Below are 13,475 nucleotides of genomic sequence, written 5' to 3' on the forward strand. Positions count from 1 at the left end.
TTTAACTTTGTCCTGAGAAAGGACAAGTTCCAAAAAGTCAAACAGGGACTACTTTTGCATTTGACGTAGCCAAACTGCATGCGCCTGGAGAAGCCAAAAGGCTTACAGCACCTGGTATTCCCAGGCGGTCTCCCATCCAAGTACTAACCAGGCCCAACTCTGCTTGGCTTCTGAGATCGGACGAGATCAGGCGTGTTCAGGGTGGTGTGGCCGTAAGCCAGCAATGGAGTCACAAACCAGCTTTTTATAGATTCTGAAACAGAATCTGTTATTGTATTCCGACTTCTAAAATAGAACTATACTGTTTAGAGAAGACGCAGTTTATGAGCATGTCGTGGGATTGAGCTTCCCTGGTTTCTCTATATGACAACGGACACAAAACTACACACAGGGAACAGAGGAGCTTGACAGACAGTTATCTGAGAGTCCCATTTTCAGCTGCAGAGAACAATCACATCAGGGAAGTCAACGTGCAGGCTCAACAGCAGCCTCTCAAGCCAGCTCTCTGGTAAAAATAGGGGAAACGTATGGTTCCAGCACCTATATAACATATATTTGTCACAGGGACTGTGGCTTACGGCCACACTGCCCTGAACACGCCCGATCTCGTCCGATCTCGGAAGCCAAGCAGGGTCGGGCCTGGTTAGTACTTGGATGGGAGACCGCTTGGGAATACCAGGTGCTGTAAGCTTTTTTCTCTTCTCTCTGCGGCCTGCATGTAACATCTGACCATCACCGTGTGCCACACAGACACAGACACCAGGAAGTTAACCAGCTTGGGCTGCTGCTGATTGGTTGGCAGACACCTCTGTTTCTGTTTGGCTCTCAGTCTCCATGTTGCTGATCCTGGATCTGCTGAGATGTCCCAGCAGGCCATTGTTGGCTTTGATCCTCATACATTTAACTTTGTCCTGAGAAAGGACAAGTTCCAAAAAGTCAAACAGGGACTACTTTTGCATTTGACGTAGCCAAACTGCATGCGCCTGGAGAAGCCAAAAGGCTTACAGCACCTGGTATTCCCAGGCGGTCTCCCATCCAAGTACTAACCAGGCCCAACTCTGCTTGGCTTCTGAGATCGGACGAGATCAGGCGTGTTCAGGGTGGTGTGGCCGTAAGCCAGCAATGGAGTCACAAACCAGCTTTTTATAGATTCTGAAACAGAATCTGTTATTGTATTCCGACTTCTAAAATAGAACTATACTGTTTAGAGAAGACGCAGTTTATGAGCATGTCGTGGGATTGAGCTTCCCTGGTTTCTCTATATGACAACGGACACAAAACTACACACAGGGAACAGAGGAGCTTGACAGACAGTTATCTGAGAGTCCCATTTTCAGCTGCAGAGAACAATCACATCAGGGAAGTCAACGTGCAGGCTCAACAGCAGCCTCTCAAGCCAGCTCTCTGGTAAAAATAGGGGAAACGTATGGTTCCAGCACCTATATAACATATATTTGTCACAGGGACTGTGGCTTACGGCCACACTGCCCTGAACACGCCCGATCTCGTCCGATCTCGGAAGCCAAGCAGGGTCGGGCCTGGTTAGTACTTGGATGGGAGACCGCTTGGGAATACCAGGTGCTGTAAGCTTTTTTCTCTTCTCTCTGCGGCCTGCATGTAACATCTGACCATCACCGTGTGCCACACAGACACAGACACCAGGAAGTTAACCAGCTTGGGCTGCTGCTGATTGGTTGGCAGACACCTCTGTTTCTGTTTGGCTCTCAGTCTCCATGTTGCTGATCCTGGATCTGCTGAGATGTCCCAGCAGGCCATTGTTGGCTTTGATCCTCATACATTTAACTTTGTCCTGAGAAAGGACAAGTTCCAAAAAGTCAAACAGGGACTACTTTTGCATTTGACGTAGCCAAACTGCATGCGCCTGGAGAAGCCAAAAGGCTTACAGCACCTGGTATTCCCAGGCGGTCTCCCATCCAAGTACTAACCAGGCCCAACTCTGCTTGGCTTCTGAGATCGGACGAGATCAGGCGTGTTCAGGGTGGTGTGGCCGTAAGCCAGCAATGGAGTCACAAACCAGCTTTTTATAGATTCTGAAACAGAATCTGTTATTGTATTCCGACTTCTAAAATAGAACTATACTGTTTAGAGAAGACGCAGTTTATGAGCATGTCGTGGGATTGAGCTTCCCTGGTTTCTCTATATGACAACGGACACAAAACTACACACAGGGAACAGAGGAGCTTGACAGACAGTTATCTGAGAGTCCCATTTTCAGCTGCAGAGAACAATCACATCAGGGAAGTCAACGTGCAGGCTCAACAGCAGCCTCTCAAGCCAGCTCTCTGGTAAAAATAGGGGAAACGTATGGTTCCAGCACCTATATAACATATATTTGTCACAGGGACTGTGGCTTACGGCCACACTGCCCTGAACACGCCCGATCTCGTCCGATCTCGGAAGCCAAGCAGGGTCGGGCCTGGTTAGTACTTGGATGGGAGACCGCTTGGGAATACCAGGTGCTGTAAGCTTTTTTCTCTTCTCTCTGCGGCCTGCATGTAACATCTGACCATCACCGTGTGCCACACAGACACAGACACCAGGAAGTTAACCAGCTTGGGCTGCTGCTGATTGGTTGGCAGACACCTCTGTTTCTGTTTGGCTCTCAGTCTCCATGTTGCTGATCCTGGATCTGCTGAGATGTCCCAGCAGGCCATTGTTGGCTTTGATCCTCATACATTTAACTTTGTCCTGAGAAAGGACAAGTTCCAAAAAGTCAAACAGGGACTACTTTTGCATTTGACGTAGCCAAACTGCATGCGCCTGGAGAAGCCAAAAGGCTTACAGCACCTGGTATTCCCAGGCGGTCTCCCATCCAAGTACTAACCAGGCCCAACTCTGCTTGGCTTCTGAGATCGGACGAGATCAGGCGTGTTCAGGGTGGTGTGGCCGTAAGCCAGCAATGGAGTCACAAACCAGCTTTTTATAGATTCTGAAACAGAATCTGTTATTGTATTCCGACTTCTAAAATAGAACTATACTGTTTAGAGAAGACGCAGTTTATGAGCATGTCGTGGGATTGAGCTTCCCTGGTTTCTCTATATGACAACGGACACAAAACTACACACAGGGAACAGAGGAGCTTGACAGACAGTTATCTGAGAGTCCCATTTTCAGCTGCAGAGAACAATCACATCAGGGAAGTCAACGTGCAGGCTCAACAGCAGCCTCTCAAGCCAGCTCTCTGGTAAAAATAGGGGAAACGTATGGTTCCAGCACCTATATAACATATATTTGTCACAGGGACTGTGGCTTACGGCCACACTGCCCTGAACACGCCCGATCTCGTCCGATCTCGGAAGCCAAGCAGGGTCGGGCCTGGTTAGTACTTGGATGGGAGACCGCTTGGGAATACCAGGTGCTGTAAGCTTTTTTCTCTTCTCTCTGCGGCCTGCATGTAACATCTGACCATCACCGTGTGCCACACAGACACAGACACCAGGAAGTTAACCAGCTTGGGCTGCTGCTGATTGGTTGGCAGACACCTCTGTTTCTGTTTGGCTCTCAGTCTCCATGTTGCTGACCCTGGATCTGCTGAGATGTCCCAGCAGGCCATTGTTGGCTTTGATCCTCATACATTTAACTTTGTCCTGAGAAAGGACAAGTTCCAAAAAGTCAAACAGGGACTACTTTTGCATTTGACGTAGCCAAACTGCATGCGCCTGGAGAAGCCAAAAGGCTTACAGCACCTGGTATTCCCAGGCGGTCTCCCATCCAAGTACTAACCAGGCCCAACTCTGCTTGGCTTCTGAGATCGGACGAGATCAGGCGTGTTCAGGGTGGTGTGGCCGTAAGCCAGCAATGGAGTCACAAACCAGCTTTTTATAGATTCTGAAACAGAATCTGTTATTGTATTCCGACTTCTAAAATAGAACTATACTGTTTAGAGAAGACGCAGTTTATGAGCATGTCGTGGGATTGAGCTTCCCTGGTTTCTCTATATGACAACGGACACAAAACTACACACAGGGAACAGAGGAGCTTGACAGACAGTTATCTGAGAGTCCCATTTTCAGCTGCAGAGAACAATCACATCAGGGAAGTCAACGTGCAGGCTCAACAGCAGCCTCTCAAGCCAGCTCTCTGGTAAAAATAGGGGAAACGTATGGTTCCAGCACCTATATAACATATATTTGTCACAGGGACTGTGGCTTACGGCCACACTGCCCTGAACACGCCCGATCTCGTCCGATCTCGGAAGCCAAGCAGGGTCGGGCCTGGTTAGTACTTGGATGGGAGACCGCTTGGGAATACCAGGTGCTGTAAGCTTTTTTCTCTTCTCTCTGCGGCCTGCATGTAACATCTGACCATCACCGTGTGCCACACAGACACAGACACCAGGAAGTTAACCAGCTTGGGCTGCTGCTGATTGGTTGGCAGACACCTCTGTTTCTGTTTGGCTCTCAGTCTCCATGTTGCTGATCCTGGATCTGCTGAGATGTCCCAGCAGGCCATTGTTGGCTTTGATCCTCATACATTTAACTTTGTCCTGAGAAAGGACAAGTTCCAAAAAGTCAAACAGGGACTACTTTTGCATTTGACGTAGCCAAACTGCATGCGCCTGGAGAAGCCAAAAGGCTTACAGCACCTGGTATTCCCAGGCGGTCTCCCATCCAAGTACTAACCAGGCCCAACTCTGCTTGGCTTCTGAGATCGGACGAGATCAGGCGTGTTCAGGGTGGTGTGGCCGTAAGCCAGCAATGGAGTCACAAACCAGCTTTTTATAGATTCTGAAACAGAATCTGTTATTGTATTCCGACTTCTAAAATAGAACTATACTGTTTAGAGAAGACGCAGTTTATGAGCATGTCGTGGGATTGAGCTTCCCTGGTTTCTCTATATGACAACGGACACAAAACTACACACAGGGAACAGAGGAGCTTGACAGACAGTTATCTGAGAGTCCCATTTTCAGCTGCAGAGAACAATCACATCAGGGAAGTCAACGTGCAGGCTCAACAGCAGCCTCTCAAGCCAGCTCTCTGGTAAAAATAGGGGAAACGTATGGTTCCAGCACCTATATAACATATATTTGTCACAGGGACTGTGGCTTACGGCCACACTGCCCTGAACACGCCCGATCTCGTCCGATCTCGGAAGCCAAGCAGGGTCGGGCCTGGTTAGTACTTGGATGGGAGACCGCTTGGGAATACCAGGTGCTGTAAGCTTTTTTCTCTTCTCTCTGCGGCCTGCATGTAACATCTGACCATCACCGTGTGCCACACAGACACAGACACCAGGAAGTTAACCAGCTTGGGCTGCTGCTGATTGGTTGGCAGACACCTCTGTTTCTGTTTGGCTCTCAGTCTCCATGTTGCTGATCCTGGATCTGCTGAGATGTCCCAGCAGGCCATTGTTGGCTTTGATCCTCATACATTTAACTTTGTCCTGAGAAAGGACAAGTTCCAAAAAGTCAAACAGGGACTACTTTTGCATTTGACGTAGCCAAACTGCATGCGCCTGGAGAAGCCAAAAGGCTTACAGCACCTGGTATTCCCAGGCGGTCTCCCATCCAAGTACTAACCAGGCCCAACTCTGCTTGGCTTCTGAGATCGGACGAGATCAGGCGTGTTCAGGGTGGTGTGGCCGTAAGCCAGCAATGGAGTCACAAACCAGCTTTTTATAGATTCTGAAACAGAATCTGTTATTGTATTCCGACTTCTAAAATAGAACTATACTGTTTAGAGAAGACGCAGTTTATGAGCATGTCGTGGGATTGAGCTTCCCTGGTTTCTCTATATGACAACGGACACAAAACTACACACAGGGAACAGAGGAGCTTGACAGACAGTTATCTGAGAGTCCCATTTTCAGCTGCAGAGAACAATCACATCAGGGAAGTCAACGTGCAGGCTCAACAGCAGCCTCTCAAGCCAGCTCTCTGGTAAAAATAGGGGAAACGTATGGTTCCAGCACCTATATAACATATATTTGTCACAGGGACTGTGGCTTACGGCCACACTGCCCTGAACACGCCCGATCTCGTCCGATCTCGGAAGCCAAGCAGGGTCGGGCCTGGTTAGTACTTGGATGGGAGACCGCTTGGGAATACCAGGTGCTGTAAGCTTTTTTCTCTTCTCTCTGCGGCCTGCATGTAACATCTGACCATCACCGTGTGCCACACAGACACAGACACCAGGAAGTTAACCAGCTTGGGCTGCTGCTGATTGGTTGGCAGACACCTCTGTTTCTGTTTGGCTCTCAGTCTCCATGTTGCTGATCCTGGATCTGCTGAGATGTCCCAGCAGGCCATTGTTGGCTTTGATCCTCATACATTTAACTTTGTCCTGAGAAAGGACAAGTTCCAAAAAGTCAAACAGGGACTACTTTTGCATTTGACGTAGCCAAACTGCATGCGCCTGGAGAAGCCAAAAGGCTTACAGCACCTGGTATTCCCAGGCGGTCTCCCATCCAAGTACTAACCAGGCCCAACTCTGCTTGGCTTCTGAGATCGGACGAGATCAGGCGTGTTCAGGGTGGTGTGGCCGTAAGCCAGCAATGGAGTCACAAACCAGCTTTTTATAGATTCTGAAACAGAATCTGTTATTGTATTCCGACTTCTAAAATAGAACTATACTGTTTAGAGAAGACGCAGTTTATGAGCATGTCGTGGGATTGAGCTTCCCTGGTTTCTCTATATGACAACGGACACAAAACTACACACAGGGAACAGAGGAGCTTGACAGACAGTTATCTGAGAGTCCCATTTTCAGCTGCAGAGAACAATCACATCAGGGAAGTCAACGTGCAGGCTCAACAGCAGCCTCTCAAGCCAGCTCTCTGGTAAAAATAGGGGAAACGTATGGTTCCAGCACCTATATAACATGTATTTGTCACAGGGACTGTGGCTTACGGCCACACTGCCCTGAACACGCCCGATCTCGTCCGATCTCGGAAGCCAAGCAGGGTCGGGCCTGGTTAGTACTTGGATGGGAGACCGCTTGGGAATACCAGGTGCTGTAAGCTTTTTTCTCTTCTCTCTGCGGCCTGCATGTAACATCTGACCATCACCGTGTGCCACACAGACACAGACACCAGGAAGTTAACCAGCTTGGGCTGCTGCTGATTGGTTGGCAGACACCTCTGTTTCTGTTTGGCTCTCAGTCTCCATGTTGCTGATCCTGGATCTGCTGAGATGTCCCAGCAGGCCATTGTTGGCTTTGATCCTCATACATTTAACTTTGTCCTGAGAAAGGACAAGTTCCAAAAAGTCAAACAGGGACTACTTTTGCATTTGACGTAGCCAAACTGCATGCGCCTGGAGAAGCCAAAAGGCTTACAGCACCTGGTATTCCCAGGCGGTCTCCCATCCAAGTACTAACCAGGCCCAACTCTGCTTGGCTTCTGAGATCGGACGAGATCAGGCGTGTTCAGGGTGGTGTGGCCGTAAGCCAGCAATGGAGTCACAAACCAGCTTTTTATAGATTCTGAAACAGAATCTGTTATTGTATTCCGACTTCTAAAATAGAACTATACTGTTTAGAGAAGACGCAGTTTATGAGCATGTCGTGGGATTGAGCTTCCCTGGTTTCTCTATATGACAACGGACACAAAACTACACACAGGGAACAGAGGAGCTTGACAGACAGTTATCTGAGAGTCCCATTTTCAGCTGCAGAGAACAATCACATCAGGGAAGTCAACGTGCAGGCTCAACAGCAGCCTCTCAAGCCAGCTCTCTGGTAAAAATAGGGGAAACGTATGGTTCCAGCACCTATATAACATATATTTGTCACAGGGACTGTGGCTTACGGCCACACTGCCCTGAACACGCCCGATCTCGTCCGATCTCGGAAGCCAAGCAGGGTCGGGCCTGGTTAGTACTTGGATGGGAGACCGCTTGGGAATACCAGGTGCTGTAAGCTTTTTTCTCTTCTCTCTGCGGCCTGCATGTAACATCTGACCATCACCGTGTGCCACACAGACACAGACACCAGGAAGTTAACCAGCTTGGGCTGCTGCTGATTGGTTGGCAGACACCTCTGTTTCTGTTTGGCTCTCAGTCTCCATGTTGCTGATCCTGGATCTGCTGAGATGTCCCAGCAGGCCATTGTTGGCTTTGATCCTCATACATTTAACTTTGTCCTGAGAAAGGACAAGTTCCAAAAAGTCAAACAGGGACTACTTTTGCATTTGACGTAGCCAAACTGCATGCGCCTGGAGAAGCCAAAAGGCTTACAGCACCTGGTATTCCCAGGCGGTCTCCCATCCAAGTACTAACCAGGCCCAACTCTGCTTGGCTTCTGAGATCGGACGAGATCAGGCGTGTTCAGGGTGGTGTGGCCGTAAGCCAGCAATGGAGTCACAAACCAGCTTTTTATAGATTCTGAAACAGAATCTGTTATTGTATTCCGACTTCTAAAATAGAACTATACTGTTTAGAGAAGACGCAGTTTATGAGCATGTCGTGGGATTGAGCTTCCCTGGTTTCTCTATATGACAACGGACACAAAACTACACACAGGGAACAGAGGAGCTTGACAGACAGTTATCTGAGAGTCCCATTTTCAGCTGCAGAGAACAATCACATCAGGGAAGTCAACGTGCAGGCTCAACAGCAGCCTCTCAAGCCAGCTCTCTGGTAAAAATAGGGGAAACGTATGGTTCCAGCACCTATATAACATATATTTGTCACAGGGACTGTGGCTTACGGCCACACTGCCCTGAACACGCCCGATCTCGTCCGATCTCAGAAGCCAAGCAGGGTCGGGCCTGGTTAGTACTTGGATGGGAGACCGCTTGGGAATACCAGGTGCTGTAAGCTTTTTTCTCTTCTCTCTGCGGCCTGCATGTAACATCTGACCATCACCGTGTGCCACACAGACACAGACACCAGGAAGTTAACCAGCTTGGGCTGCTGCTGATTGGTTGGCAGACACCTTTGTTTCTGTTTGGCTCTCAGTCTCCATGTTGCTGATCCTGGATCTGCTGAGATGTCCCTGCAGGCCATTGTTGGCTTTGATCCTCATACATTTAACTTTGTCCTGAGAAAGGACAAGTTCCAAAAAGTCAAACAGGGACTACTTTTGCATTTGACGTAGCCAAACTGCATGCGCCTGGAGAAGCCAAAAGGCTTACAGCACCTGGTATTCCCAGGCGGTCTCCCATCCAAGTACTAACCAGGCCCAACTCTGCTTGGCTTCTGAGATCGGACGAGATCAGGCGTGTTCAGGGTGGTGTGGCCGTAAGCCAGCAATGGAGTCACAAACCAGCTTTTTATAGATTCTGAAACAGAATCTGTTATTGTATTCCGACTTCTAAAATAGAACTATACTGTTTAGAGAAGACGCAGTTTATGAGCATGTCGTGGGATTGAGCTTCCCTGGTTTCTCTATATGACAACGGACACAAAACTACACACAGGGAACAGAGGAGCTTGACAGACAGTTATCTGAGAGTCCCATTTTCAGCTGCAGAGAACAATCACATCAGGGAAGTCAACGTGCAGGCTCAACAGCAGCCTCTCAAGCCAGCTCTCTGGTAAAAATAGGGGAAACGTATGGTTCCAGCACCTATATAACATATATTTGTCACAGGGACTGTGGCTTACGGCCACACTGCCCTGAACACGCCCGATCTCGTCCGATCTCAGAAGCCAAGCAGGGTCGGGCCTGGTTAGTACTTGGATGGGAGACCGCTTGGGAATACCAGGTGCTGTAAGCTTTTTTCTCTTCTCTCTGCGGCCTGCATGTAACATCTGACCATCACCGTGTGCCACACAGACACAGACACCAGGAAGTTAACCAGCTTGGGCTGCTGCTGATTGGTTGGCAGACACCTTTGTTTCTGTTTGGCTCTCAGTCTCCATGTTGCTGATCCTGGATCTGCTGAGATGTCCCTGCAGGCCATTGTTGGCTTTGATCCTCATACATTTAACTTTGTCCTGAGAAAGGACAAGTTCCAAAAAGTCAAACAGGGACTACTTTTGCATTTGACGTAGCCAAACTGCATGCGCCTGGAGAAGCCAAAAGGCTTACAGCACCTGGTATTCCCAGGCGGTCTCCCATCCAAGTACTAACCAGGCCCAACTCTGCTTGGCTTCTGAGATCGGACGAGATCAGGCGTGTTCAGGGTGGTGTGGCCGTAAGCCAGCAATGGAGTCACAAACCAGCTTTTTATAGATTCTGAAACAGAATCTGTTATTGTATTCCGACTTCTAAAATAGAACTATACTGTTTAGAGAAGACGCAGTTTATGAGCATGTCGTGGGATTGAGCTTCCCTGGTTTCTCTATATGACAACGGACACAAAACTACACACAGGGAACAGAGGAGCTTGACAGACAGTTATCTGAGAGTCCCATTTTCAGCTGCAGAGAACAATCACATCAGGGAAGTCAACGTGCAGGCTCAACAGCAGCCTCTCAAGCCAGCTCTCTGGTAAAAATAGGGGAAACGTATGGTTCCAGCACCTATATAACATATATTTGTCACAGGGACTGTGGCTTACGGCCACACTGCCCTGAACACGCCCGATCTCGTCCGATCTCGGAAGCCAAGCAGGGTCGGGCCTGGTTAGTACTTGGATGGGAGACCGCTTGGGAATACCAGGTGCTGTAAGCTTTTTTCTCTTCTCTCTGCGGCCTGCATGTAACATCTGACCATCACCGTGTGCCACACAGACACAGACACCAGGAAGTTAACCAGCTTGGGCTGCTGCTGATTGGTTGGCAGACACCTCTGTTTCTGTTTGGCTCTCAGTCTCCATGTTGCTGATCCTGGATCTGCTGAGATGTCCCAGCAGGCCATTGTTGGCTTTGATCCTCATACATTTAACTTTGTCCTGAGAAAGGACAAGTTCCAAAAAGTCAAACAGGGACTACTTTTGCATTTGACGTAGCCAAACTGCATGCGCCTGGAGAAGCCAAAAGGCTTACAGCACCTGGTATTCCCAGGCGGTCTCCCATCCAAGTACTAACCAGGCCCAACTCTGCTTGGCTTCTGAGATCGGACGAGATCAGGCGTGTTCAGGGTGGTGTGGCCGTAAGCCAGCAATGGAGTCACAAACCAGCTTTTTATAGATTCTGAAACAGAATCTGTTATTGTATTCCGACTTCTAAAATAGAACTATACTGTTTAGAGAAGACGCAGTTTATGAGCATGTCGTGGGATTGAGCTTCCCTGGTTTCTCTATATGACAACGGACACAAAACTACACACAGGGAACAGAGGAGCTTGACAGACAGTTATCTGAGAGTCCCATTTTCAGCTGCAGAGAACAATCACATCAGGGAAGTCAACGTGCAGGCTCAACAGCAGCCTCTCAAGCCAGCTCTCTGGTAAAAATAGGGGAAACGTATGGTTCCAGCACCTATATAACATATATTTGTCACAGGGACTGTGGCTTACGGCCACACTGCCCTGAACACGCCCGATCTCGTCCGATCTCGGAAGCCAAGCAGGGTCGGGCCTGGTTAGTACTTGGATGGGAGACCGCTTGGGAATACCAGGTGCTGTAAGCTTTTTTCTCTTCTCTCTGCGGCCTGCATGTAACATCTGACCATCACCGTGTGCCACACAGACACAGACACCAGGAAGTTAACCAGCTTGGGCTGCTGCTGATTGGTTGGCAGACACCTCTGTTTCTGTTTGGCTCTCAGTCTCCATGTTGCTGATCCTGGATCTGCTGAGATGTCCCAGCAGGCCATCGTTGGCTTACTGACTCAGGTTGCTAAAAGTTAACCTGGAAAGAAGCACAAGTTCCTTAGACCATTTGATGAAACAAAACAGAGGGCAGACGTTTCGTTTATCACTTGATCTTCTGCACAAATTGATCTCTGAAGATACAGCTCCTTGTTCTGACATGTATCTCGTTGTCGTGGCCGAGAGGTTAAGGCGATGGATTTGAAATCCATTGCGGTCTCCCTGCGTAGGTTCAAATCCTGCCGACAACGATAACTTTACTGACTCAGGGTTGCTAAAAGTTAACCTGGAAAGAAGCACAAGTTCCTTGGACCATTTGATTAAACAAAACAAAGGCCAGATCACATGTTGATCACATGAACTCCTGCACAGATTGATCTCTGAAGACACAGCTCCTTCCTCTGACCCATTTTGAAAGATTGACCATTTCTAACAAACAAACAAAAAAGCTTTTTCTTGATCGCCTTAACTTAGGTCTGTCTCAGGAGTTTAAGTCCTTCATGAAAAGGATGATTTGTAACCGTTGAATGTCAAAGGTGAACACGAGTGTATGTCGTTGTCGTTGCCGAGAGGTTAAGGCGATGGATTTGAAATCCATTGGGGTCTCCCCGCGTAGGTTCAAATCCTGCCGATAACATTATTGACTCAGGGTTGCGAAAAGTTAACCTGGAAAGAAGCACAAGTTCCTTGGACCATTTGATTAAACAAAACAAAGGCCAGATAACATGTTGATCACATGAACTCCTGCACAGATTGATCTCTGAAGACACAGCTCCTTCCTCTGACCCATTTTGAAAGATTGACCATTTCTAACAAACAAACAAAAAAGCTTTTTCTTGATCGCCATAACTTAGGTCTGTCTCAGTAGTTGAAGTCCTTCATGAAAATGATGATTTGTAACCGTTGAATGTCAAAGGTGAACACGAGTGTATGTCGTTGTCGTGGCCGAGAGGTTAAGGCGATGGATTAGAAATCCATTGGGGTCTCCCCGCGCAGGTTCGAGTCCTGCCGACAACGATAACATTATTGACTCAGGGTTAAAAAGTTAACCTGGAAAGAAGCACAAGTTCCTTGGACCATTTGATTAAACAAAACAAAGGCCAGATCACATGTTGATCACATGAACTTCTGCACAGATTGATCTCTGAAGATACACCTCCTTCCTCTGACCCTTTTTGAAAGATTGACCATTTCTAACAAACAAACAAAAAAGCTTTTTCTTGGTCGCCATAACTTAGGTCTGTCTCAGGAGTTGAAGTCCTTCATAAAAATGATGATTTGTAACCGTTGAATGTCAAAGATGAACATACATGTATGTCGTTGTCGTGGCCGAGAGGTTAAGGCGATGGATTAGAAATCCATTGGGGTCTCCCTGCGCAGGTTCCAGTCCTGCCGACAACGATAACTTTACTGACTCAGGGTTGCGAAAAGTTAACCTGGAAAGAAGCACAAGTTCCTTAGACCATTTGATGAAACAAAACAGAGGGCAGACGTGTCGTTTATCACATGAACTTCTGCACAGATTGATCTCTGAAGATACAGCTCCTTCCTCTGACCCTTTTTGAAAGATTGACCATTTCTAACAAACAAACAAAAAAGCTTTTTCTTGATCGCCATAACTTAGGTCTGTCTCAGGAGTTGAAGTCCTTCATGAAAATGATGATTTGTAACCGTTGAATGTCAAAGATGAACATACATGTATGTCGTTGTCGTGGCCGAGAGGTTAAGGCAATGGATTAGAAATCCATTGGGGTCTCCCAGCGCAGGTTCGTGTCTTGCCGACAACGATAACATTATTGACTCAGGGTTGCGAAA

General features: G+C 48.0%; 30 non-coding genes across 30 annotated transcripts; 17 read left to right on the forward strand and 13 right to left on the reverse strand.

Annotated features, from left to right (window-relative positions):
• Positions 1–99: 99 nt before the first annotated feature.
• On the reverse strand, positions 100–218 carry LOC142392247 (5S ribosomal RNA). The gene has a single exon (XR_012770909.1). It is a non-coding gene; the product is annotated as a 5S ribosomal RNA (ribosomal RNA).
• A 354-nt stretch (positions 219–572) lies between these two features.
• LOC142392553 (5S ribosomal RNA) lies at positions 573–691 on the forward strand. Its single transcript, XR_012771198.1, has one exon. It is a non-coding gene; the product is annotated as a 5S ribosomal RNA (ribosomal RNA).
• Positions 692–998: 307 nt separating this feature from the next.
• Positions 999–1,117, reverse strand: LOC142392248 (5S ribosomal RNA). Its single transcript, XR_012770910.1, has one exon. It is a non-coding gene; the product is annotated as a 5S ribosomal RNA (ribosomal RNA).
• A 354-nt stretch (positions 1,118–1,471) lies between these two features.
• LOC142392554 (5S ribosomal RNA) lies at positions 1,472–1,590 on the forward strand. Its single transcript, XR_012771199.1, has one exon. It is a non-coding gene; the product is annotated as a 5S ribosomal RNA (ribosomal RNA).
• Positions 1,591–1,897: 307 nt separating this feature from the next.
• Positions 1,898–2,016, reverse strand: LOC142392249 (5S ribosomal RNA). Its single transcript, XR_012770911.1, has one exon. It is a non-coding gene; the product is annotated as a 5S ribosomal RNA (ribosomal RNA).
• Positions 2,017–2,370: 354 nt separating this feature from the next.
• Positions 2,371–2,489, forward strand: LOC142392555 (5S ribosomal RNA). Its single transcript, XR_012771200.1, has one exon. It is a non-coding gene; the product is annotated as a 5S ribosomal RNA (ribosomal RNA).
• A 307-nt stretch (positions 2,490–2,796) lies between these two features.
• LOC142392250 (5S ribosomal RNA) lies at positions 2,797–2,915 on the reverse strand. The gene has a single exon (XR_012770912.1). It is a non-coding gene; the product is annotated as a 5S ribosomal RNA (ribosomal RNA).
• Positions 2,916–3,269: 354 nt separating this feature from the next.
• Positions 3,270–3,388, forward strand: LOC142392556 (5S ribosomal RNA). The gene has a single exon (XR_012771201.1). It is a non-coding gene; the product is annotated as a 5S ribosomal RNA (ribosomal RNA).
• A 307-nt stretch (positions 3,389–3,695) lies between these two features.
• Positions 3,696–3,814, reverse strand: LOC142392251 (5S ribosomal RNA). Its single transcript, XR_012770913.1, has one exon. It is a non-coding gene; the product is annotated as a 5S ribosomal RNA (ribosomal RNA).
• Positions 3,815–4,168: 354 nt separating this feature from the next.
• LOC142392557 (5S ribosomal RNA) lies at positions 4,169–4,287 on the forward strand. The gene has a single exon (XR_012771202.1). It is a non-coding gene; the product is annotated as a 5S ribosomal RNA (ribosomal RNA).
• A 307-nt stretch (positions 4,288–4,594) lies between these two features.
• On the reverse strand, positions 4,595–4,713 carry LOC142392253 (5S ribosomal RNA). Its single transcript, XR_012770914.1, has one exon. It is a non-coding gene; the product is annotated as a 5S ribosomal RNA (ribosomal RNA).
• Positions 4,714–5,067: 354 nt separating this feature from the next.
• Positions 5,068–5,186, forward strand: LOC142392558 (5S ribosomal RNA). The gene has a single exon (XR_012771203.1). It is a non-coding gene; the product is annotated as a 5S ribosomal RNA (ribosomal RNA).
• Positions 5,187–5,493: 307 nt separating this feature from the next.
• Positions 5,494–5,612, reverse strand: LOC142392255 (5S ribosomal RNA). The gene has a single exon (XR_012770916.1). It is a non-coding gene; the product is annotated as a 5S ribosomal RNA (ribosomal RNA).
• A 354-nt stretch (positions 5,613–5,966) lies between these two features.
• LOC142392560 (5S ribosomal RNA) lies at positions 5,967–6,085 on the forward strand. Its single transcript, XR_012771205.1, has one exon. It is a non-coding gene; the product is annotated as a 5S ribosomal RNA (ribosomal RNA).
• A 307-nt stretch (positions 6,086–6,392) lies between these two features.
• Positions 6,393–6,511, reverse strand: LOC142392256 (5S ribosomal RNA). Its single transcript, XR_012770917.1, has one exon. It is a non-coding gene; the product is annotated as a 5S ribosomal RNA (ribosomal RNA).
• Positions 6,512–6,865: 354 nt separating this feature from the next.
• Positions 6,866–6,984, forward strand: LOC142392561 (5S ribosomal RNA). The gene has a single exon (XR_012771206.1). It is a non-coding gene; the product is annotated as a 5S ribosomal RNA (ribosomal RNA).
• Positions 6,985–7,291: 307 nt separating this feature from the next.
• On the reverse strand, positions 7,292–7,410 carry LOC142392257 (5S ribosomal RNA). The gene has a single exon (XR_012770918.1). It is a non-coding gene; the product is annotated as a 5S ribosomal RNA (ribosomal RNA).
• Positions 7,411–7,764: 354 nt separating this feature from the next.
• LOC142392562 (5S ribosomal RNA) lies at positions 7,765–7,883 on the forward strand. The gene has a single exon (XR_012771207.1). It is a non-coding gene; the product is annotated as a 5S ribosomal RNA (ribosomal RNA).
• Positions 7,884–8,190: 307 nt separating this feature from the next.
• Positions 8,191–8,309, reverse strand: LOC142392258 (5S ribosomal RNA). Its single transcript, XR_012770919.1, has one exon. It is a non-coding gene; the product is annotated as a 5S ribosomal RNA (ribosomal RNA).
• A 354-nt stretch (positions 8,310–8,663) lies between these two features.
• Positions 8,664–8,782, forward strand: LOC142393301 (5S ribosomal RNA). Its single transcript, XR_012771912.1, has one exon. It is a non-coding gene; the product is annotated as a 5S ribosomal RNA (ribosomal RNA).
• A 307-nt stretch (positions 8,783–9,089) lies between these two features.
• Positions 9,090–9,208, reverse strand: LOC142392259 (5S ribosomal RNA). The gene has a single exon (XR_012770920.1). It is a non-coding gene; the product is annotated as a 5S ribosomal RNA (ribosomal RNA).
• Positions 9,209–9,562: 354 nt separating this feature from the next.
• LOC142393302 (5S ribosomal RNA) lies at positions 9,563–9,681 on the forward strand. Its single transcript, XR_012771913.1, has one exon. It is a non-coding gene; the product is annotated as a 5S ribosomal RNA (ribosomal RNA).
• A 307-nt stretch (positions 9,682–9,988) lies between these two features.
• LOC142392261 (5S ribosomal RNA) lies at positions 9,989–10,107 on the reverse strand. Its single transcript, XR_012770922.1, has one exon. It is a non-coding gene; the product is annotated as a 5S ribosomal RNA (ribosomal RNA).
• Positions 10,108–10,461: 354 nt separating this feature from the next.
• On the forward strand, positions 10,462–10,580 carry LOC142392563 (5S ribosomal RNA). The gene has a single exon (XR_012771208.1). It is a non-coding gene; the product is annotated as a 5S ribosomal RNA (ribosomal RNA).
• Positions 10,581–10,887: 307 nt separating this feature from the next.
• LOC142392262 (5S ribosomal RNA) lies at positions 10,888–11,006 on the reverse strand. Its single transcript, XR_012770923.1, has one exon. It is a non-coding gene; the product is annotated as a 5S ribosomal RNA (ribosomal RNA).
• Positions 11,007–11,360: 354 nt separating this feature from the next.
• Positions 11,361–11,479, forward strand: LOC142392564 (5S ribosomal RNA). Its single transcript, XR_012771209.1, has one exon. It is a non-coding gene; the product is annotated as a 5S ribosomal RNA (ribosomal RNA).
• Positions 11,480–11,829: 350 nt separating this feature from the next.
• trnas-uga (transfer RNA serine (anticodon UGA)) lies at positions 11,830–11,911 on the forward strand. Its single transcript has one exon. It is a non-coding gene; the product is annotated as a tRNA-Ser (tRNA).
• A 304-nt stretch (positions 11,912–12,215) lies between these two features.
• trnas-uga (transfer RNA serine (anticodon UGA)) lies at positions 12,216–12,297 on the forward strand. Its single transcript has one exon. It is a non-coding gene; the product is annotated as a tRNA-Ser (tRNA).
• Positions 12,298–12,595: 298 nt separating this feature from the next.
• On the forward strand, positions 12,596–12,677 carry trnas-aga (transfer RNA serine (anticodon AGA)). The gene has a single exon. It is a non-coding gene; the product is annotated as a tRNA-Ser (tRNA).
• A 302-nt stretch (positions 12,678–12,979) lies between these two features.
• trnas-aga (transfer RNA serine (anticodon AGA)) lies at positions 12,980–13,061 on the forward strand. Its single transcript has one exon. It is a non-coding gene; the product is annotated as a tRNA-Ser (tRNA).
• The last annotated feature ends 414 nt before the right edge of the window (positions 13,062–13,475 follow it).

Source organism: Odontesthes bonariensis, chromosome 11 (assembly GCF_027942865.1).
Source record: "Odontesthes bonariensis isolate fOdoBon6 chromosome 11, fOdoBon6.hap1, whole genome shotgun sequence".
Lineage (NCBI taxonomy): Eukaryota > Metazoa > Chordata > Actinopteri > Atheriniformes > Atherinopsidae > Odontesthes > Odontesthes bonariensis.